The following is a 24,154-nucleotide window of genomic DNA, read 5'->3' on the forward strand; positions in this document are numbered from 1 at the left end:
GATTGGGGGATATTTCCTTTGTCAGACATGACTGACCAAGCGCAGGGACTCCTACAAACCGAGCAGGGAGGAGCGCTCAGGGCGTTTCGAAGGGAAAAGCCATAGAAGGTGTGGCCTCCTCACCACTCCAACCCCACCCCCCACCTCCCCAGCCCCTGACCCCAAGAAACAAAGACCACACTCACTGCCATGGAGTTGATGCTGACTCGCAGCGACCCTGTAGCACAGGTCGAAGTGCCCCTGTGAGTTTCTGAGACTGTAACTTTTCGCCCTGCTTTCCTCCCTTGGAGAGACTGGGGGTTTCAAACTTCAGACCTTGTGCCTAGCAGCCCACAGACCACGCCAGGCCCTGTGAGTCCCTGCTGGACCTCCGATCCCACCCACCAAGACTCCACGTCTAAGGAAGGTCTCCTTTTCCTGCTCCACGGATCATAAAAGGGTGTTTTCAAACTGGATCAGTGGTGCTCCGTGCTTCAAGAAATAAAAATCTAGCGAACACTGGGAATGTCATGGGCCCAGGTGATACAAACCATTTCGTCCCACAGACCTGGGGATCTGCTTCCACAGACTCCAGCCAAGACGGTCACACAGCAGGTCTCCGAAGTCCCAAGTCACAGCAAAAGCAAAGCCAACAACATATACAATCTGGTGTGTTGAGACCAGAGAGGAAAAGGTCTTCTCCCATGGGGGCTTCAGGGTTGCCTTCTCAGGCCCTCCATTGGACCGCCAAGCCCTCTTCCAGAGACAGGTGGACTGGCCCCCAGCAAGTATGAGTGTCACGTGTGGGAGGTCTTTACTGCCTCACCCTGATGGCCATGCCCAATGCCCCAAGGGATTTAAGAACCCTTAGAAGAAACCCATCACCCACATGCTACACACGGCAGAGAGAGCTTCCTTGGGCATCCCCAGCAGCTCTGGGTTTGCACCCTGCTGGGGGCAGCTAAAGTGACCCTGGTCAGAACCACAGAGAGTCCTGGATGGGAATCTTGGCCCAGAGTCTGGAGATGCTGGGCATGTAACCTTGAGCCTGGGGCCATTCTTTCAGCCGGGCCTCGTCTGTCTAGAACTGTCATCCCACTCCTCCTGGCCTTTGTGTCAGGGAAGGACAGACCCTTCCACAGATGTTTGCGTGCAGACCCTCCGAGACCACACCCTTTCACAAGCAGGTCGAATTGGTTCCTGGGAACTTTGGGAAGGGATCCTTGGTGTCACAGTGGTTAAGCACCTGACTGCTCCAGGTAGAAAGAGGTGGCAGCTGCTTCTTGGGAAACAGCCCTGGGCAGTTTTATTACTCTGTCCAAAGGGATGCTATGAGTAAAAATCGACGTGAGTGTCTATGGAGTGCCTGGATTGCACAAACAGTTAATGCGCTTGTCTGCTAACCAAGAGCTTGGAGGTTCAAGTCCAGCCAGAGGTGTTTGGAAGAAAGGCCTGGAGCTCTTCCAGAAAGCCAGCCACTGCAAGCTCTTTGGAGCACAGTTCTATCCTGGCCTCCATGAGGTCACCAAGCGTCGGAGTGGACGCAACAACACTTGGTTGGGGACTTTCATCATCGTACCTGACAAGAACTTTTACGCCCTATCATCACCGGCTTGTTTCAACTTAGAGACTTCCTGCCATCTGCTCAGTTCCAACTCTCTTCCCCGGAAGAAAAGCTGATCGCACCGTGGACGGCCAGTTACAACAGGGAAGGCGCGCCTCTTTCCTCGGACGCCCCTGGGACCGGAAGCCTAGGCTCCATCAGTCTCAGGCTTCCATTCTCCCAGTCTCTGGTGTGGGCATCGTGTCCCTCCCTCTGCCCCCTCCCCACCCCACTTAAATGTACAAGACTGACCACACAGGTTCCAAGTTGCCTGAATGTGTCAGCTCTGAAGGGTCCCCTGTGACGTTATGAATCTTGGGTTCTTCGCAAGGCGTTTGGAGACTGCAGAATGAAAAAGGTGTGCAGTCACTGCAGATGGAGGGAGTGTTTGCTCTGCTCTCACCAGAGGGCGCCCTACGCCTCCTTTCCCATCATCTGAGTCTCACCTGCATGCTTTCCAAAGCAGCACTTGGCCAACTCCTTGCCCTGTCCTCTCTCTCCTCTCTCTCTCCTCTCTCTCTCTCTCTCTCTCTCTCTCTCTCTCTCTCTCTCTCTCTCTCTCTCTCTCTTCAGGGAAAACACAGTTGATCGGATGCTATGAGTTGAATTGTGTCTCACCTCAAAACATATGTTGAAGTCCTAAGACTGGTGATTGTGAAGGTGCCCTTGATTGGAAACAGGGATCTTTGACGATGGTATCAGTCAGCAAGAGGTCAGACCACCATAGGGTGAGTCCTGATCTAATTTGAGTGCTGAACTTATAACCCTGGCGTTCTGCAGCTGTAAAACCCCGTGGAGCACGTCACATCTGTAACACACAGACTCTCCGCGAGTCAGAATCAATGTGGTGGCAATGGGTCGGGGGCAGAGACTGGGGAGAAAGAGGCAAGATGGCCCTGTGAGTCTGCAGCATGCGCCGGGCCCTTCAGACCCTCAGATCAGACTCAGGCCTCCAGACAGGGAGAGAATACATTTTCGCACTGGTAAACCAGCCCACTTAGGACTTGGTTACGGGGATGGTTGCTAAGTGCCATCCGGTTGGTTCCAACTCATAGCGACCCTGTGTCCAAGAGGGAAAACGCCACACTGCCTGGTCCTGCCATCCGCACAAGTGTTGCTATGACAACAAACTCATTGTGGCAGCCACGGAGGCAACTCATCTCACGGAGGAGATTCCTCTTTTTTTCTGACCGTCTGCTTTACCAAGCACGAGGCTCTTCTCCAGAGACTGGTCTCCTGATAATGTGTTCAAAGGACGTGGGATGAAGTCTCACCAGCCTTGATGTTAAGGCACTTTCTGGTGGTACTTTTTGCAAGAGCATTGTGCTTGTTCTTCTGGCCAAATCACAAACAAACACACTCATTGCTGCTGAGTCAATCCTGACGCATGGTGACCCTATAGGGCAGAGCAAAACTGCCCCTGTGAGCTTCCGAGGCTGTAACTCTTTACGAGAATCGAAAGCCTTGTCTTTCTCCCGGGGAACGGCTGACGGTGTTAAATGGCTGGCCTTGCAGTTAGCCCAACATATAACCACCACGCCGCCATGGAAGTTACAGCATTCTTTACCAACACCGTCATTCAAATGCACCCATTGTGTTACAGCATCTTTAAGAAACACAGACACCTGACCCAAACTCAAACGCCACACTCACGGCCTTGGAGTTGATGCCATCTCTTAGCGACCCTCTGACTCCTCCACGCCCCGGCAATGACTCTGAAGTAAAAGTATCTGCCTTCATGCTTAACAGGACGTGTAGCTCCTTCTCACGTCGCATTCTGGTCCAAACTTTCTGGAGTACAGTTTGTGATTCAAAAACAACACACATACCCCACCCCACCCTCTCCCCGCCTTCCCAAGTATCAAATCCCATTGCAATCTGTTAGTAAAGTGACCTCAAAGAAGTGAATCTAACAAAACAGTGTTAGAGTTGTCCTTAAACACACACACACACACACACACACACACCCAAAGTCAACTTAAATAGCCAAACCCTGTGCATCCTGAGTGCAGCTGTCATTTCCAGAAACTGCATTAAAACAGCTTTCTTTCTCAACAACTTTCAGCCACCAGGCAGGAGGCTGACAAGTCCGGGACCAGAAATACAGTGGGCTGTGCCCTCTCCACGCCTACCCCTGGACCGTTGTCCCCAGGCGGGGTTTCAGCCGCCACTGCGCTCTCTCACTGCCCAGGGCCCCAGGAGGGACAGCTGCCCCAAGTGCTACTCAGGGGATCCCAGCCCAGGAATCCTGAGTGGGTGAGAGAGGAGGAAGGAGGACCCTGTCTCACTCACGAGATCAGCAAGGGACAGGGGTGCTGTGTCACCCAATGGTGTGTGCTTGTGCACGAGCATGAATGCGTGTGAGTGTGAGCCAAGGTGCATGTGTGTGAGTGTGAGCCAAGGTGCATGTGTGTGAGTGTGGGTGGATGTGTGCGATTTGTGAGAGTGAATGTACACGTGTATGAGTGTGCATGTGAGGTGTGCGCCCACCTGTGGGAGTGAGAAATGAGAGGGTAAGTCTGTCCTTGGGTACGTATGAATGCCCATCTGAGCTTGTGGGTTGGCACCTGTGTGAGGACATGCTTACATGGGTGTGCACAAGTGTGAGGTGTGTACCCCCAAATGTGTGTGTGCAACGAGGGTGTGTGGACTTCCATAGATGTGAGCACATCGGTGTCCTTATCAAGGTCACAGAGTAGCAATCGGTGTGGTCTCTTTCCTACAGTTCGGCTCTGGGGGCAGGGTTTGACAGAACAACTCTGAGCCAGGGCCCATCCAGGTCTCTGGTCTCAACAGGTCCAGCAAGACCCAGCGTTTTAAGAATTTGTGTCCTGACCCAGAATGCTCCCCTCTCCTGTCAGGCTCCATCTGTGGTGGTCAGACTATTTGGAACGGCACCATCTTCTGGTCTCAGGACAGGAGAGGCTGCGGCTCATGGTAAGAGCCCTTACCCTGGACACTCATTTCTCCTCTGAGACATTGGTTTGCTGGTTCCTCTTTTGCCCCTCGTGAGTTGAGGCAGGTGCTGCTCCCTCCCGGGAATGCACTACACAGTCTTTGCGATGCCTCTTGATGGAGTTGTCCTGTGAGAGGAAGGCCAACGTCTTCAAACCCAGAGACATGCTTGCAAGGCATTTGGTTATGTCTGAGAAGCATCGGTAACGACATTCCCTGTGGAGACATGCCTCCTCCAGGACCCACCGAGGACCATCCTGACAGACTCCTGTGTGAGCGAGAGCGGCCAACCAGACACCCTGTCCCAGCTGCTCAGTTGTTGTTGCCATTGTTCGGTGTCCTCCAGTGGCCTCTGACCCTTAGCAACCCTGGACGCAACTGGAGGAGACACGGGTCCTGCGCCAGCCTCATGACTCTTTCTTGGCCTGAGCCCATTGACGCAGCCAAGGGGTCAACCATCTCATCGAGGGCCTGCCTCTGTTTGGGATGGACCACCGAGGGCTCACGGCCACTAGTGAGTGAGAGAGGGAGGAGCCAGGACTGTCAGTGGGGGAGGCAGGAAGATGGGGAGCGTGGAGGTGTCGATGTGGGCTGTGAGCCACGGGGGCTGAGGGAAAATGGGTCTTGGCCCAGGATGGGTGACCAGAGGTGGTGGGTGGTAGGCAGCATCCAACCACCTCCCCCATCCCCACCTCCTGCAGGCTCTGTGGTGGTGGGAAAGGAGCGGTGGGGAAGGTGGGCCCCACTCCATGGGGTGAGCAAGACACCCTCCAGCCCTTGGGCCACGCAGATTTTGCCAGACAACCTGCTCTTTGGAAACCAACCATGTTGCTAAGGGAGGCGCAGGTCTATTTGCAGGCACACACAGATGTTTTCACCTGTGCACACATATGGACTCACCTGTACTTGCCCATACCCACGTGCGCCTATACATCTGCCCATCCAGCCCGACACTCAGTTTTCTTCCTTTGAGTCCTTTGATTCCAGGCACTCATCTTTTGAGCAATGGTTGGTGTTGTTGCCAGATGACAGATGCCACGCCGTCACACAACCATCTCTTCGTTTTGTGTGCTGTGTCGTGGCCTGGTGACTTTGGACAAGCTGTGCCCCTGGCATTCCTGCTCTGTGCCACGGTTCCAATCAGCACAAATGACAAGGGTCTGTGATCTATTGAGTGACCCCTGTCCCTGCCAATGAGGCTGCTGATAAAAGTAGGCTCATACACTCTCTGTCTGTGGTAGTCACCGAATCTGGTGTCAATTTAAGGATTAAGAGTGTAGGGGGGAGTCAAGGCTGTCAATCTGGAGATAGCCAATGAGACTTCTGTGTGGGCACGGCCTTCTCCTGAGAATTCTGGGAAATCTAGGACATCCTTCTTGGAGGCAGGAGACACCTTTCTCTCTCTCTGTCACTCCCTGGGAGACATTGCAGCTGACAAGCCACATGGACATAACCAGACCTCTGAAGCCGGAGAAGCCATGTAGAGACCCCTGCCAGCACTGAGATGCTTACAACGCCACTGGACCCAAAGACTTTCTACCCACTGGCCTGTGATCGTCCTGCATTTGGCTTCATTGCATGTGTTTCGAGAGTCTGAAGAGGAATTTATAGATTGGTATCGGACATATGGGCTAATATCAGACTTATGGCCTTGATCTGGACTGGTTTGGGATGTTTTCTCAATGTTCAATTGCTCTTGTATATAAACCTCTCCCTTATATACATATGCATGTTTATGAATTTCTTTCTCTGGTCTACCCAGACTAACACACTGTCCTTATGTGATGGGCTTCCGTCCTCCAGATGCATTTGAGTGTGCATACGTTTCGCAGACTCATCGCTGTTTATGGTTGGGTGCCATCTCCGGTTTGCTGATCCGTCCATCCATTGAGCGGCACTTAGGCAGACATCCGCTTTGACCTTTTCTCCTTTCTGCTCTTCATGAACGATGGTCTGGATGCCCTCCCACAGCGCCTCGGGCCTTCTGTCATCTGTGTGCAACGTATCAACTGTGTTCAGAATTCAGTGGGACACTCAAGGTCCAATTTTGGCTCTCCTGGATCCCTTTTGACTTTCTTCCTCTTTCTCCTGAACTGACCTGGGAGCCACTGAGGGTCTGTTCCACAGTCAGCCCTGGCCCGGTTTTAGCTGCTGATATTGAGCTTCTCCATCGTGTCTTCCCACAGGGGTAGTCACCTTGATTTCTGTGCATTCCACCCAGGGACGTCCATGGATCTATCGCCTATTTGCCATAAGCAAGTTGTGGGTTTTGCAAAACTCGATCATGCGCTCCATCCCTGGAGGAGGACGTCATGCTCAGTAAAGTGCAGGGGCAGTGCCGAAGAGGAGGAGGAAGGATGGATGGGCACGGTGGCCGCGACGATGGGCTCAGGCACAGGAACAATTACAAAGATGGCACAGGACTGGGCAGCGTCTCGTTCTGTGGTCCGTGGGTGGCTCTGGTCGAAACGGACTCAGGGCGTCTCATAACAGCAACGCTTCCGCCGGGACTCTGGGCGAGACCCCGGAGGGCAGGACCACGGGAGGGGAGCCCTATGCTGCCTCACCGTCTTGCTTGCTTTGGGCATTTTCACAACGGATTCCGTGTGGGTGGTGGGAGGGAGCGCGGAGACACGGAGAAAACGACGCCCAGGATTATTCAGAAGAAACCCCCGTCTTTCTGCCCTCAGGCTCCCTTCTGGGCTGGCCCCCCCCACATCCCCTGGCCCCCTCAGGGGGTCTCCTGGGTGAACAGCGATAAAGGGACTGCCCTCCCCTCTCCCTGCTTCTCAGGGCCACTCACGTGTTCCCTTTTAACTAGAAGCAGCTGCTTAACGCTTCCAGCTTCTCCTTAGGCCAAGTCAGAGGGAGGACACCGGTCACACACTACCCTGACCATCTTATCAAAGAAAGCAGACTTAAACTCTCCAAGGAAGGACTCACAGGGTAAGTCACTTGGGAACAGATTTGTGGCGGAATAGACTTGCCCTTATTTTTCCTCATTTTGCTGCAGATCTTTGACTACATCCTTAGGTCCCATCGCGCCCTGCAGACTGGAGCCCTGTCTTAGGCCCTCCAGGCTTGTGTCCACCTCTGTTGGGAAGGGGCAGTGGTTTGTCATAACGAGGATCACACCGTAGCTTTTTGCCTCTCTCTACGGTACCATGAACTGTGCCCATCGCCCTTGGCAGCGGTGGAAGGGGCAGGGGTGCTGTGCAGAGGGGCCAAGCCCAGTAGCAGTCAGCCCACCTAGAACTCACTAACCCCTGGTTGTGCCTTCAGTTCACAAAGAAGCGAAGCCAATGGATACGTGACAGCGACGTGCTACGGGATGGAGGAGGAGAAATCACTGGGATGACTGGAACCCCCGGTGATGCAGAAACCCAGAGTGAGCGGAACACTGGAGGGCCAGGAACACTCCAGCACTTACAGCAGCCCCCCATCGGGGGGAAGCCCAGGGCTACTGAGAATCCTGGACCAGCTCAGCCCGATGCCATCACTGCCTGCAGGCTCCTCCCTGCTTGGCGGCTTGGCTGCCCTGGCCCTGGTGGGTGCACAGCGCACGAAACCACCAGGCGGCAGGTCCCTGTGCAGAGCTGGGGGCTCCTTGGTCTCTGTTTCCTCCACTGGAGACTTTAAGAACGCACTGGACCTCGCCCTCTCTCCAACAGCGTCTCTTCCCATCTTTGTTCTGGCATTAGCCCCTTCTCCAAACTTCGCCCCATGCCGTTCCTCTCTCGCCTTCCTCACGGCCATCTCTGAAACACCATTCGTTTCCTTCCAAGGAGGCCTGGGGTCATTTCTTTCTTGTCCCAGGAGCTCAAGGCCACACAGACTGGTTTCTTCTCCACCACTCCACAGAGACAGTCCGTCCTCATCGCTTGTGGTGGCAATGCCCTGGGTCCCACTGATGTGGCGTTGGCCTAACAGCCACACACACCTATTTGGACACACCTATTTTTCCAGGAACTTCAGAGAGCTCATGGAAAAGATGGACTGGAAAGATGGTGGAATTTTTTTCATGCACGTCATGACACTCCCTCTGGAGAGGTCAATCCCTCGGGAAAGGCATTCCGTTGGATAAAGCGGAAGATCAGCAAGACTTGAGGGGAGGCCTTCATGGGACGGCACCACAGCTGATTGTCACAACAGCTGCAATAAGGGGCACAAACACACCAATAATCACGAAGATGGCGTGGGGCCAGGCAGCGTTTTTCTCCATGAAACATGGCAGCTAGCAGCAACTCTATGTCCCCCATGGTGGCCAGGGACGCTGAACTGGCTCTCGGGGGGGAAAATGCGGTTAGCTTCCTACAAGCCTCTGGTCACAGCATTTTCATCAACCAATGTGTTAGTCTAGGTACATTAGAGAAACAAATCCACAGCAACTCATGTATAAGAGAGTTTCATGTAAAGAAAGCGTGCATCACGAAAAGATCCCAACCCAATGCTGCCCAAGCCCACACGTCCAACATTAACCCATGAACCCAACACCAGTCCACAAAGTCCTCCACCTCACAAAATAGAGGCAATGACGCCGACTGCAGGAGGAAAGCTGAGTCAGTGAACGAACAAGCATCTCAGCACTAGCAGAGAGGTCTCCACACGGCTGCTCCAGCACCCAGGGCTGCATCGGGATAGGTCCATGTGGCTTCTCCTTGGGGATGTCTTGTAAGAAGTCAATCTTGCAAGCTGAAGCAGGGAACTGGTAAGGCAGCTGCACCCTGGTGCGACCATCACAGAGCAAGAGACCTGAGAGCTAGAAAGGCGAGGCTCACCACCCATTTATCCTTCTGCCTTTCAATTAGCCCCACATGTGATTATCGTCCAGGTTGGCACAATTAACTAACTCAACCAATCAATGCATAACTTTGTTTCATGTATGGTTCTTTTTAAAGGGACCTGATTTAATATAGATTGTTGGCTCATTAGCATTCAACTCATGGTCAACGACATTAAAAATGTGTGAAAGGGTAAAAGCAGAGTCACTGTGTGAAGACAGAGCATTCTGAAAGTGGAGTCTTACTTCCGTTTGCAAGTATTGAAACGAATCTAGAATCTGTGCTGACCTAGTCATACGCCCTAAAGGGGACATTTGGTTTCTCTCATGTCTGACAGGTGCAGGATCCCAATAGTCTATTCCGAGAGGGTCTCTCCCCTATGATCAAATAGGTGCAAGATACAATAACTTAGGCATGAAGGGTCCTCACGCACAACACGATTGATAAATCTTTACAGCAGACCCTCAGAACCAGATATGGTTGAGAAAGTAGTTTCAGTCATAGGTTACTGGGAACGTGGGCCCTGCCATTCTCCTGTGACCCACCTGGCGGTGGGGTCGGTTATGCTTTGGGCTGCTAATCTCAGGGTCAGCGGTTGGAAACCACCAGCATGCTCCCTGGGTGACTGGCGTGGCAGTCTGTTTCTTGAGACTTCTTTGGAGGGTCTAGCAGGGGAGCACAGCTACTCTTCTACCCTTGACCAAAGGACGGTCCTCCTTCTATCGGGGAAGGTGGTCCTCTTCGACCGAGCACGCAGCTTCGGGGGGGTGCACATGGAGCAGTGAGGGAGGAAGGGGACACTGCCTAGCCAGCCAGATCAGTCTAATCAACCCTGGGGTGACAGATGTCGCAGCCAGATCACCCTCACCTCCGCGTCTGTTTCTATAAGATTCACAGCCCAGGAAACCCAAGGGGCAGTTCTACTCTGTCCCAGGGGCTCACCGTAAGTCCCAGTGGACAGATGCAATGGCAGTGAGTCTGGTTTTTTGGAGGAAAACCTGTCCGGGGACCACCCTGTAATCGACAAAGAGCACATTCCCGCCGCTGTCATGGAACCCAGTCTATGTTCTCACCACCTTGAGGCGATGCTGACTCAGATGTACCTTACAGGAACAATGGTCCTTGTGGGTTTCCCAGCCTGTGACTCTCTACAGGAGTAGAAAGCCTCACCCCCAATGGCCTTGCAGGAGAAAGATGAGGTTCTCTCCTCCTGGGACGAGGCCCCAGGGGCAGTTCTGCCCTGTCCTGCAGGGTCGCTGTGAGTGGGAATGGTCGTGATGGCGGTGAGTTATCCGCCCAGCCCTGCACGTCTCTGCCTTCAGACGTCCTGCTTCTCATTCTCCTGACGGTCTTCCAGCCAATTGATGATGTGGCCACTTTTAGTGTCCACTCCAACTGTACCAAAAATGTTTCCTTCCATACTGTCCAGCGGAACAGCCATCTGCACTCTGTCAATTTGGACGCCTTCTCAGTCCGGACTGTCAGCCAGCCTCTTCATTTTACTTCCACAGGGTTGTGTTTGCTCTAGGGCATAATGCATACGGAAAGAAGCGTCCCACACACCTGTGTTTTCTCCACAAGGCTCCGCGCAGCCTTCTGGGACCACACGGGGCCCTGCTTTGGAGGCATTTGAAGCAGTGAGGCAGCCAACACAAAGCGCAAATGGGGGCACAGCGTGACACTCCGCAGATAAGGAAAGGGACACGTAGGTCCAGTGTGAGCGCTGAAACAGGAAGCCAGAGCGTCATTCTCTTCGCCAGGAGCGTCTGCATGGGAACCACTGCCACCCCTCGGGAGCAAGGGGGGCAGTCGGCTTCTACCCAGACTGCAGCCTTGGGAAAGCACCAGGGGCAGTTCTACTCTGTCCTGTCGGGTTGCTAAGAGTGGACATGGATTCCATGACAGTGGGTTTCTTTCTTTTTAAGTGAATTTGTGAATATGGAATTGTGTTTGTCCTGGTAGACTAGAGAAACAAATCCAGGGAGATGCATGTGTACAAGAGAGAAGTTTATATCAAAGAGCAATTGTACATGAAGAAAACATCCCAGCCCAGTCCAGGTCAAATCCAGAGGTCCGATATTAGCCCATCTGTCCATTACCAGTCTATCAATTCTTGTTCAGACTCACACAGCACATGCAATGACGCCAAATGCAGGAAGAAAGATCACAGGCCAGTGGGTGGAAAGTCATGTGGGTCCAGTGGTGGTGGAAGCCTCTCAGCGCTGGCGTGGGTCTCCATGTGGCTCCTCCAGCTCCAGGGCTCTGGCTCCATCAGCATGTAGTTCCATGTGGCTTGTCAGCAGGAATGTCTTGCTTGGGCAGAGAGTGTGTCCCACCTCCATCGAGCTATTTATCTCCTTTGTGCCTCCAAATAAGGTCATCAAGCTGTGACCTGATTGATAGTCTACACTCCACCCCTTCACTCTTAAGTCTCAAGTTGACAACAAATTATGTAACTACCATAGGAATCTGCCAATGATCGACTGGTTATATATACATATAGTCTTAATCACCCAGCTTAGCACTGGTTTGCTGTTGTGGTTTTTCATGGCCCTAGGTCAGTCGCTAAGAGTCGGCATCCACTTGATGGTAATGAGGATTCGTTTGTTTTCAGGTGAAGTATTGTTGGACGGGTAAAAAGACCCCAGATTCGTATTTTATAGAGACCCCATTAGTAGCTCTTCAGCAGAATAAAGGCGGGACAAAGACAACTCATCCAGATGAGGGAGACCATCAGGCCACGGCCCTAACGGTGTCCCAAGGACCCATGGCCACGTGATTAATTGATAGATATGGAAAACAGAGCCAACCCGTATACACTCATGACTGGCAGCAGAGCAAGCCAGAAAAGAAGCATGCTTGGGATATGGATCCGTCGGCAGATTAGAAAAGCCTGGAGACTCGGGTGCTGGGCCTCTCCAAGTCCCAGCTACCCGATGGTCAGGGGTGGGGGACTCAGGACCCTGCAGTCCTAGCATTCCAACTTCCAAACGAAGGGCAAGTCCAAGCAACTCCCCTGAGGGCAAGGCTTCTCCTCCCTGCTCTGGCTTCAGAACCCAAACCCACGGCCACGGTCCGTTCCAAGTCATCTTGGCCCTGCACAGGGCGTCCAAGACTAAAAATCTTTATGGGAGCAGGCAGCCTCATCTTCTTTCCATAGAGCGGCTGATGGGTTTAAACCAACAACCTTGTGGCTAGCAGCTCAACGCCCAACCTGAAGCCCCTGCAGGAGCTGTACTCTCCTTTCAAACACACCCAGGCTGAACACGAAGCATCTGCCTCATGGCTGGTTAATGGTCAGAAAGAACTTAAATGGAGAATGAATGTATGTCAAGACTCAAGATGGACTTAGGGAGCCCGGGGTATACTGTTGCCTTCTGCAAATCAAGCCCTTAAAACTGAAGTGCAAATACACTAGTAAATTTGACCTTTTTTCAGTCTACATTTTGCTTCCACTCCGACCTAGACCACCTATGGCAATCTCTTTCAGAGTGGTTAGCAGTAGATGCCTGGCCCCATCTTAGTTCTTCTGGTCTCAGGATATGAACTTCAGCCTGAAGTTCACATGGCCCATTTTCCCTTTAGACTGACTCCATGAATATTTGATTACCTTCACATTTCTTTGCTCCGGATGGCAAGAGACTAATAGTTGTACCGTAGAGCTTTTAGATTCTCACACACTGGCCTATCTTCCTTCCTGGCCTGCGGCAAGGAGGGACCTTGGCAGATTCATCTCAGCACCTCAGGGTCTGCCCAGAGCCTGGCATTCAAGCCTGTATGCTGGTTGAACTCTAGGCAATGACAATGACCTAAGGATGTGCAGTACTTTCTCCAGAGTCAGGAGGACAGGAACATGAAATGTGGTTGCAGCCTTCCCTCTGGCTAATTTTCATCCAACTCCCAGTATAAATAGCTCCCTTTTCCCCAGATCAGAAAACATCTGCTCCCACGAGCTGCCCAGTCATGTACCAGGGCTATTAATATCCTGGCTGCGTCTGGCCTGCCCTGGCACTGGCCTGCCTTGGCACGGAGAGTGCCAGCACCAGGGGAGGCGAGGGCAGTGGGAGTCAGAAGCTGCCATTGCCCAATTGCCCTCTGCTTGCACCTCCATGCACAGGCTGACAAGGCTTCCCACACGCCCGGGATTCCTGGGAATTTAGCGGAGACAGATACACGCCAGCTCCTCCAGTCTGGTGATTTTCAACACCCCGTCTGGTACAGACCCAGATCATCTCTCCCCGGCTGGGACGCAGCTTGGGGTGCAGTCTGCACCAGCCCTGCAGGTCCAGCTGGACGTGGTGGGGAGAGGAAGCATCCGGATCACTCGCGGCCTCTGACTGGCAGGTGATGGTTGGAGAAGACAGGGGAAAGGAGTTGCTTTTCACAGGCACTGAAAAGGAAATGGGGGGTGGCATTCTGCTCCTCGCTTCTTACGTCAGGGTGCACAGGCCTAGAGGTCCCGCCCCATGGTGCTCTGCTGCACAGAATGCCACGCAAGTAAGAAAGCGTCTGCCGTTCAGGAGAAGGGACTTGCCAATGTTCAATTCCATCTAAAAACGCAAGCCAATCACAGGCATCGCCGCCAGGTTGGTGACACTTGGATGTGGCATGGGCAGGGCTTGTTGGGTGCATGGGAGTAAGTCCCACTTCTTTCCCCTCCGTGGCAGTTCAGCACGGTGGGGGGTGGGGTGGGGGTTCCTCCTGTCATCCTGAGTGACCCCTCCAGCAGTCCTGGCCCTCCAGTGACCTCCTGGATGACACAAAGGTGCCCGGGTCCCCCCACCAAAACATCAACACTCGCTGAGCAGCAGCATTGCATGGAGTTTCCTTTCTTCGGAACCAGAGAGCCCCTTCTTGCTGTGGCCTCCACGTAGTCACCAGTCTCTGTCCCTGCTACCTCCCCTCATGGGCTGGGGGCTCTTCCAGGTGAAGGTGGAGGAGGGGAGGCACCCTGGCCGTGACCATGGCAGAACAGTTGAAGCTGACGTCTCCTGTGAGGGTGCTGGGGTGCTTTGGAGAAGCCCCCTCCCTGTGTTGGAGACGTGCTCACTCACTGTGTCCCGAAGAAGCGAGCACGTCTTCCTGGGGTGAGGTGTTGGGCTGTTTTGCTCAGCCGCGCAGCCCCTTTCTCCCACGGCCCTCCTGAGCCAGCTCTCTCTCCTGGCCCAGATCTGCTGCTTGGGAAACCGCCCAGGCATTCTCTGCACAGCCCCCGGGGGTGGGACTCTGCTCACACACCGTGCTCTCTCTTTGTTTTAACACCTGGATGATGGTCTTTAGGGGATCTTGGTTACACGACAGACCCCCAAGCTTCTGGTTCGCATGTCACCTCTGCGGATGGGCTCTTTGAAGTCCTCATCTCTAGACTGAGGGAGGGGAAGCATCCCTTCCCCTCTTCCCTAGTGGGGGTGAGGTGGCAAGGGAAAGCGCTCCCATGCCAACCACTCTCTTCCAAAGAACAAATTTCCAAGCTCTCCTTTGGCCTTGCCACAGGATCTCTGCTATTCTGTAGGCCCTGCTGGACCGGGCTGGCTCTTACAGGGGAACATGAGAATTGCTGGTCCCCCTGGTTTATTCTCTGCCTCTGGGCTTTCCCCGGACCTGAAACAGAGTCACGCTTCACCCTCTTCTTCCCTTTGTATAGGCTTACAGGCCGGCAGGTAGCTTTGATAGCAAGTACAGCTTGCCCTCTTTGACTTCCTGATGCTCCAGGCCTCTCCAGGATGGGTCCCTACAATGATCAGAGCTACACCCCAGGTGCAACCCTCAACTGTGCTCCCGCCAGACCCAGGCACACACCGAGGGGCAGTGATTGGAACAGAACAGGCAATACTGCGCAGTTTAAAACCAGAAACCGTACGCATCAGGGTTGTATCTTTTCACCATCCTTATTCGATCTGAATGCTGAGCACATCGTCTGGGAAGGAGGAGGAGGCATTGGGATTGGAGGAAGGCTCACGCACAGCCTGCACGATGCAGCTGATGCCACCTTGTGTGCCGGCAGTGAAGAGGGCTTGGAGCGTTTGCTGACGAAGACCCAAGACCACGGCTTCCAGTACGCACTCCGCCTCAAGAGGAGGAGAACCGCGTCCCCCGTAACTGGACTGAGAAGCAGTGTTTTGATAAATACTGAAAAAGTTGCACTTGTCAAAGATTACCTTTTGCTTGGATCCACAGTCCAAGCGTCTGGAGACAATCATCAAGAAATCGAGCGATGTCTTGCACTGGAAAACCCTGCTGCATGAGAGACCGTTACACCGTTAAAAAGCAAAGATGGCCTCTAGTTCCTAAATATTTCCTCCCCGCTCCCACTACCATGACTCGAATTCGATGTTGCAAGTCTGGCTAGACCAGAGGAGGTACACTGGTACAGATAGGAACTGAAAATACAGGGAATCCAGGACGGATGAGCCCTATAGGACCAGTGGTGTGAGTGGCAAAACAGGGAGGGTAAAGGGAGAATGGGTAGGAAAGAGGGAACCGATTACATGGAACTGTGTGTGATCTCCTCCCTGGGGCACAGACAACCGAAAAGTGGATGAAGGGAGACATCGGACAGGGCAAGATATGACAAAATACCCATTTATAAACTATCAAGGGCTCATGCGGGAGGGGGGAGCGGGGAGGGAGGGGAAAAATGAGGACCTAATGTCGGGGGTTTAAATGGAGAGAAAATGTTTTGAGAAACGATGTACAAATGCGCTTTACACAATTGATGTGTGTATGGATTGGGATAACAGTTGTATGAGCCCCTAATAAAATGTTAAAAAAAAAAAAAAAAGAAAAAGCAAGATGGCACGCAGAGGACTGTGGTGGTTAGCGCCTCGGTCGAGTGGACACTCATGGCTGAAGATAGGGGTGGAGACCAAGCTATCAATTAGGCCACAAGGTGATGACACCTCTTGGGGGTGTCTCTACCAGCCTGTACCCCCTGTATTAGAGCTTAAATTTGGAGCACCCTGGTTTGCAAAGGGGCTATGGATGGCTGTGAGAGCCCCAAATTCACTTGCAGTGTCCCCACATAGATTAAGCCTCCGTTGAATTCTTTCTGATCATTCACCATGGATACAGGTGATCTTGCCCTCAGGCAGTGTCTCAGAGAAGAGATTACCCCCACCCATCTCTAACCAGTCAAGGGAGGGACTGTCTCTCTTTTAGTGACGTGCTTGGGTGTGTCCTGGATGGAGGTCACCATAATGGGGACCATAGAGGGGGCCCAATAGCCATGAGTCTTGCCCTGTCAGTCTCCCCCTGACTGCCTTTTCTTGGAGAGCCTTTTCTTTCTTTGTCACCAACCTCCTTGTCCTCAACTAAACTGTGTCCCCCAAACATGTGTTGGAATCCTCATCTCTATACCTATGCCTGTAATCTTGCTTGAAATTGGGTTTTCTTTGTTTTGTTAACTGTACCATACCCAAATAGAGCAACTTCTAACTCTAATCATTTTTGAGTTATACAAGGATTATCTAATCCCTTGTATGTTCTAGAAACGTTTGCATTATCTAGAGACAAGTGAGGTGTAGGGAGTAGGCAGGGCATACGGACGGCTCCTGAGGACTGATTGACGACAAGTCAAGAAACAAAGACAGCCTGGGACTCCTGACAAGGAAGGAGTGGACACATCTGAGACCCTGATTAGGAGGACTTTCAGCCTCCAGAATCCTGAGAAAATACATCTCGGGTCCTAAAAGCCGCCCACGTGCGGCATTTGTATGACAGCACGCTCTGCAGAAAGGGCTGGACACCTGTTTGGGAAAACCAGTCCACGCCGGCACACACGGGCTCTCCACCAGCCAGAGTCGACTGGACGCTGGGGGCGGCATGTGAGGCCCGCCGCCTCCTGATGGTCACGTGACACCACGTGTTAGGTGTCGTCCGATTGATGTAAACGCTCTCGACCCCGTGTGACAGAGAAGAGCCCACCCCTGGGGTTTCCGACCAGGTCGTCCTGACAGAGGACCACCTGCCTCCCAGTTAGCAGCTGAGCAACCGACGTTTCTCCTGAGTTAACTAGCGTGACCACAGCAGAACTATCACAAGTGGATGCCTTTAACACACAGAGGAATTCCTTCTCTCGCAATCTCACTCACAGCCATCAGTTGATCTGGACTCACAGGGACCCTGTAGGACACCGAGAACTAGCCTGTGAGTGTCTGAGACTGGGAGTCTTTACGGGACTAGAAATGCCCTGTCTTTCTCCTAAGGACTGGATGATGGTTTCCAACTGCTGACCTTGAGGACGGTAGCCCAGTGCCTACCCACTCCACCACCGGGCTCCCTTCTCACAATCTAGGGAGCTAGAGGTGCACATTCTGAGGGCCAACTCTAGGGAATGCTGGCACAAGCCTTGTGGAGGCTCTAGAGAAGGGCCCTTGTCTCCTTTTGACCTCCGTGGAGGCGGCATTCCTTGGAGATCGCTGTCGTCTTGGTCTCAATCTTCTGCTGGGTGTTAGAGGGTCACAGCACTGGGGGCCCAAGTTCAAAGGACACACTCGGCTTCTGGCTCTTCTTTCCTGTGGTCCTGAGACCTCTCTTCTGTTTCTTTCTCTAACGTTTTCATCTAATGTAAGGTAAAGCACGATGCAAGCCACACCCCAGGGCAACACCGCTGAGGTCAGCTCAAGGCTTGAATCAGGGTGTTACATCCCACCCTAACTCCCTGACACTCAACCAAGTGATGGTCACATCCGATCACATCATGAGGATGATGGCGTCGTGGGATAACTGCCAAATAACAGCATCACATAACTGCCCAACCACCGAGAAGAATCACACGTGATGTGTTGCCAAGGCAACACATCTTCTCGGAAGATACAATTCAATCCATGACACGGTGCGCTATTACTGAGTACAGCCCAAGTAGCATCTGTGCTCAGGGGCTCGAGGTCTGATTCTGTGTCATAGGCAAGTACGTAAATATTCCGCTATCGCCTATTGCCGTGGATGCTGTCAGGCAGAGAAAGAATTCCCACCGTGGCTCCTGTGCTACAAAGTGACCTGGATGCCCACTTTAAAGTATCTGGAGCATGACTTTAAGGTATCAAAACACAAAAGGAAAACGAGGGGCCTCCTTTTCAACATCTACAAAAGACGGGTAGAATGTGCCTTTTTAAAATTTTAATGGAAACCTAATTTAGCTCATGATTGATTCTCTATAGACTTTGCTTGACAGAATTGTTGCCTAAACTTAAGAAGTTGAATTTAGGATCTAAAATTAGGTTTCAAGTCAGATTTCTCTACGGGATCAACTGATTTTCTGAAAGTAGGTTGGCCACCCTTGCAGGCTGGATCCGTCCTTTTAATGTTACGTTACTACTTAGTTTACGAAACCTATGTCCCCGGCACTTGGAATGGCTTCACGGTTACCAGACTCAGCTGGCAGGTCCCCCTGAGTCCACATGCTATTGAGGATGAAATTATTAGGTTTGGGAAGGGCGTTTTCCCCTGAACCGGCATAATCAACCTAATGCAGGAGCCAGACAAAACAGCAGCTGGGACGTCACGTTATCCTTTTTATCAAGTTGTTGTTGGAACATGACTGTGGCCTGTGGGTTCCCGGATGGGACATGCCGCCCTGGATTGTGGTTGCAGCAGCCAACAACCTGGGGTCTGCTGCTCCTGATCCAGCCAGCCTGCCCTCTGCAGACGGGCAGAACCCAGAGAGGAGAGAATGGGTGAGGTGCGGGTAGAGGGGATATGGTGAGCATGCCTAGTTCTACCCCAAGTTCCCCACAGAGAGAGATAAAGAGAGAGAGGGTGGGGGTAGTTGCCAGGGAGTGGAGTCTGACTCATGGGGGCTCTTGTAAGTCCGAGCTGACCTGTCTCCTTAGAGTTGTCAATGGCTGATTGGGGGCAAGTGGATCGCCAGGCCTTTCTTCCTAGGAAGTCCCGGGTAGACTCAAAACGCCAACCTTCTCGTTAGCAGCTGAGTGTGTTAACCACTTAGGGATCCCCCTCTTGAGAGAGCAATGGAGTTAAAGGAGGAACGTGTAAGGCCACGGGGGAGACACAGGGTGTTACTCTAAGGAATCCCCTCTGCCTGGCAGCCTGAATCAGCCTCGCCCCATGTACCTAAACTTAGAGCACAGCCCAGACTTAAACCAGTAAATGATGCCCTGAGCTTCAACAGAGCAGAGCCGACAGCTGGCTGGCTCCGGCTCTCCCATCACCGCCTTCTGATCTGCCAGTGGGCAGGCCAGGCTCTCTCTGTGCCTCTGCTTGCTCATTTCAACCAGAAGGCTCATAATAGCCTTCTATGAATAGGACCAGTCTAGAAGCCATTCTGGTTAAGCCAAGCACGGCTCTTACTTTACCCCAAGTTTCATTATTAGTTAATAAGAATTATGTCAGCCCATTTAAATAGCTCTGACTTCTTAAATACATACATATGATGAAAATGAGTTAACAGGGAGGCCCGCGTCTCTATTCTCAGAAGGCCAGCCCCTTTTCTCCCCAGGTCTGCCCACCACTTCTTCCTCCCCCTCGCTGAGGCAGGCCGAGGGAGGAGTCTTCCAGGGGAGACGTTTCTTCAGGCACCTCCACCTTCCTCTGCTCGTAGTCCCCTCCAGGCAGCTGCGGGGGCTGGGCCGGGGGTGGGGGTGGGTGCTCATCCTGGACTTGGAGAGCATCTCTAGGTCAGCAGTCTACGCCGTCCCCTTGGACACCAGCATGTTATTTAGTCTAGAAACTCTCATAGGAAATATCCACTTGCACGTGAAAAATCTCTGGCATTTCTCGGCTCCTCACTGTCCAATATCCCCGGTATCTGTCCCAACGCCCTTGAGAGCTTCGCCACACAACTGCTGCCTTGTTCTCGTTCTGGGCTGGCAACCTTGGTCCCAGTGCCTGCCAGTGTCCCAGGGGCAGCTGCTACTCCTCTGGGATGGGAGACGGAGGTGGGGGAGGGGAGGGGTGTCCTGAAAGTCAGAAGCCCCCCTTTCACAGCACAGGGGACTTGGAGCAGCACAGGCCTTGCATTCTTAAGCCCCGAGTTCTTGGCTTCCTCACACTCCCATTCATCACCAGTAATGAAGGTAAGATGATTATGGATGTAGAAGATAACAACAACGACAAACAGAACAACACAACAAAATCCCAAACCATATTCACTGCCGTCCAGTGGGTTCTGCTTCTGAGTGGCCCTGGAGGACAGAGGGGAACTGCTCGTGCGGATTTCTGAGCTGATCCCTCTTGATGGAAGTCAAAAGCCTCATCTTTTTTCCCTGGAGCAGCTGGTGGTTTTGAACCTCCGACCTTGTGGTTAGCCTACGGTTAGCAGCCCAACTCACCGCCACTGCACTACGAGCATAACCAACTATGAGTTCGTACCCCGGTCATGGCCCAGAAAGCCCTCTGAGGCCCGTTCTCCTGTCACCCCTGGGTGGCCACAGTGGGAAGGGAGTCAAGGACAACAGGCTGCTGAGGGTGTTTGCTCTGCAGGCACCCTGGGCCCCAGAGGGTGCCGCTCGCTTGAGCAGACTGTGGAGGCTTTGTAAGGTAACAAGTGCTGGCTGCCACCTCTTCTCAGACGGACAGACAAGAAAAGACTCTTTGCCACCCCTCCCTGCCCGCTCCCCAGTCTGCCCCAGCACTGTGGCTGCACCTGCGGTCAGGGATGCCCCCCCCTCCCCCACGAGGCTGGCTTCAGCAACAAAAGAGAAAGACCCCAAGGTCCTGTTCTTCCTAGAAATGCCTTTCTTCCACCGAGCAGTTTGGGTGAAGCCAGACTGGCGGGGAAGGGGGTCGGTGGGAAAGAACCCGGGGGAGAGGGGTTACGCCCCGGGAAACACGAAATCTTCAAGTACCAGGTGTGACGGTTTGAAATAGAAAGAACCCTCAACCCAGGCACTTTCAGGTTCACGTCCCCTGGGCCCATCTCCCACCAGCTGGACCCGAGGGCACAGCCTCCGGGGGTCCCAGCCTCGAAGGCTGCATTGAGGAGTTGGTTTGCTAAGTTACACGCTCACCCTCTCCCATTCCAACACACGGGACAACTCTTGTTTTCAACATGCAGTCCTACATGGGAATTTCATGACATCAAACCCTCAGAAATGTGGACACTTGAGTTTCAAAATACTTCAGAGGGGGAAAGAAGAAACCTCTGGAGTCGCAGCAACTCCTCTGCTCGGCTCGGGGCTCAAGTTTGAAGTGGTGACTGGCCCGTGTGCCCAGGTGGAGAGGGCCCAGGCAAGCACTCACTAATGGCCCTGAGGACCCCCGCCCGCGCCTTCAGATCTGGAAATATTTTGCTTCCACGCAGGAAGAGCGAGAGGACTCCAGAGTCATTCCCAGTCTCCCGGAAGACTTTTCGAGCGAGAGGAAAGAAAAGCTGGCTGGCCATGCTAGGCGAGGGCCCCACGGGCAGAGGCAGCCAGCCCCCCAGGGTTGGGGTGCCACGCATCCCTGAAGGCTGGGTAAGTACCATGCGGGCCCCGGGCTTCCTCCAGGCACCCCAGACAGACTTTCCATCAGCCCCTTGGCAGCGGCAGCCACCCCTCTTCCTGTGGCATGGGCATCAATCCTCTGACTCTCTGGAAAGCTGTCGTCATGGCCACCTATGACATGTGCCACCTCACTGGCCGCTCTGCCAGTGGGACCACCCCGCGAATGTCCGGGGTGGCAGCACCTCAGAAGCGTTTCTCCCTAGGACCTCATAAAAGGGTAGAACCTCATGAAAAATCTGGCCCCACCAGAGCAAAACCTGTGTTTCTAGATCATAAATGCCCCAACCCACGCCGCCCCAGTTCTCTGGGACGGCCCCACCCTCCTGGGTTTGTGGGGAAGCCGAGTAGATGGAAACAGAGGGCAGGGAGCTGGAGGGAAAGAGGCCAGGTGCCCAGCTCCTCAAACCTCCAAGGAATTAAGAGACATGGTTCCCTTGAGCCTAGATGGACGCCCCAGGTTCCCTCGAGTGAATTCTTTAATCACTGGAGACACTTGGACAAAAACCCCTGGTGCCCAGATTAGTGCTTGGGGTGTAGGGTAAGGTGACCAGATTTTAACATTGGTGAAGCAGGACAACAACAGGACACCATTAATAAAACTCATATCCTGGTGAAATAGCCACATGGCAGCTGAAAACCGTATACCCTAGCTTGTCATGCATTCTTTCCAAAAATCGGGACTTTTAAAAAATGCCGATGGGACGCAGGGAAAATTGTTAAAAATCGGGACTATCCTGCCAAAAGCAGGATGTCTGGTCACCTTAGTGTAGGGGGTCACTCCATAAACACAGTGGAGTGAGCGTCAGGCGCTGCTCTGAGCACTGGGCAGTGGACAAACCAGGCCAACCCCCTGCCTGTGTGGAGCCAGCGTGCTAAGGGGGTACACACACAAAAACAAGACATTAGAATGTGCTGTCTATAAGAAAGCGGGGGTGGGGTGGGGGGGTATTGGAAGAGGTGGTCGAGGTAGGCCTCAGTGAGGGGGCCCATCGTAGTAAAGCCCTGAAGAAGGGAGGGAGGGAGCTGGGTGGGTGACCGGGGAAAGAAGGTTCCAGGCAGAAGGACCGGCAGGAGCAGGACCCTGAAGTGGTGCCTATAGTGAAGTCAAGCATCAGCAGCGGGCAGTGTGGCTGACGCGGAGTGGGCAGCGGGGGTTGGGGGTCAACAGCATCAGAGAGGGTGAGGGTGAGGAGCCAAACTGTGGTAAGAGTTCCATCCTTAAAACCCTATAGAAGCACGTTCAAAGGGATTTCTTAAGATAAAAGATTCAATACCACCAAATTCACTGTCATCAAGAAGATTCTGACTGACCCCAAGCGTACCACTCACTGCCAATGGGTTGATTCCGATTGGAACTGCCCCTGTGGGTTTCCGGGAGCAGAAAGCCTCATCTTCTCCCCTTGAGATGGTTGGTGGTTTTGAACTACTGGCCTTGTGGTTGGCAGCCCAACAAGTAACTCCCTATACTATCATGCCTCTGTTTTGGGTGATGAAAAAAATTGGGGAACGGATCCTGGTGACAGCTGCATGATATGAATGTGATTAATGCCCCCGAGTTGCACACTTAAGATGGGCCTAAAGCAGGGCTAAGAAGAAAATGGCACTTTTTGTCCACATAATGCTGTTGTTGGCAGGTGCGTCAAGTCAGACTGACAATAAAGTGAAACGGAAGACGGCGTCTCTGATGACAGGACTATCACAGAGGCAAGGGGAATGAGCAGATGGAGAAATCTCGGCTCTGCGATGGCGGAGGGCTTGAATAAAACGTGTTAAAGATACCTCATGCCCAGTATCTCAGAATACAGCTTGTTTTGGAAATAGGGTGAGGTGATGTTATCAGTAAGTCCTCCTGGAGTCGGGTGGGCCCCGTCTGACTAATGTCCTTAAGAAAGAGAAGAGACACAGAGGGGCCCCGCGACAATGGAACAGACACGAGAATGATGTACCACCCCAGGAAGCCATCGCCAGAAGCCAGAAGGCAGGCCTGAACTGGTCTCTCTGGAGAAATCAGTGGGGCCAGTTTCCTGGCCTGCGTGCTGGGCCGTCAGCCGCAAGGTGAGCAGCTTGAAATCACTGGAAAGACGAGGCTTCTCCTCCTGTGATGAGTTGCGGTCTCGGAAACTCACACGGGGCCGTCTCCCCTGTCCCACAGGGCTGCTAAGTGGGAAGACTCGACGGCTGGGCTTGAGCCTGGGGTTTTGAGCCTCCACAGCAGGGAGCCTTGGTGGCACAGGGGTGAAATGTTTGGCTGCTAACTGAAAGGTCAGTGGTTCGAACCCACCAGGAGCTCCACCGGAGAAAGATGTGGCAGTCTGCTTGGGGCAGTCTTTGTGGGACAGTTCCTACTCTGTCCTTTCATGCCATTAGGAGTCAGCATCAGCTCGATGGCAATG

The 24,154-nt window shown here is 53.1% G+C and overlaps 1 long non-coding RNA gene across 1 annotated transcript; it reads left to right on the top strand.

Annotated features, from left to right (window-relative positions):
* Positions 1-13,472: 13,472 nt before the first annotated feature.
* LOC123522697 lies at positions 13,473-23,507 on the top strand. The gene is made up of 3 exons (XR_006680929.1): positions 13,473-13,662; positions 21,578-21,731; positions 23,396-23,507. It is a non-coding gene; the product is annotated as an uncharacterized LOC123522697 (long non-coding RNA).
* The last annotated feature ends 647 nt before the right edge of the window (positions 23,508-24,154 follow it).

Source organism: Echinops telfairi, unplaced genomic scaffold (assembly GCF_000313985.2).
Source record: "Echinops telfairi isolate 266 unplaced genomic scaffold, ASM31398v2 ScPeMD7_7457;HRSCAF=8495, whole genome shotgun sequence".
Lineage (NCBI taxonomy): Eukaryota > Metazoa > Chordata > Mammalia > Afrosoricida > Tenrecidae > Echinops > Echinops telfairi.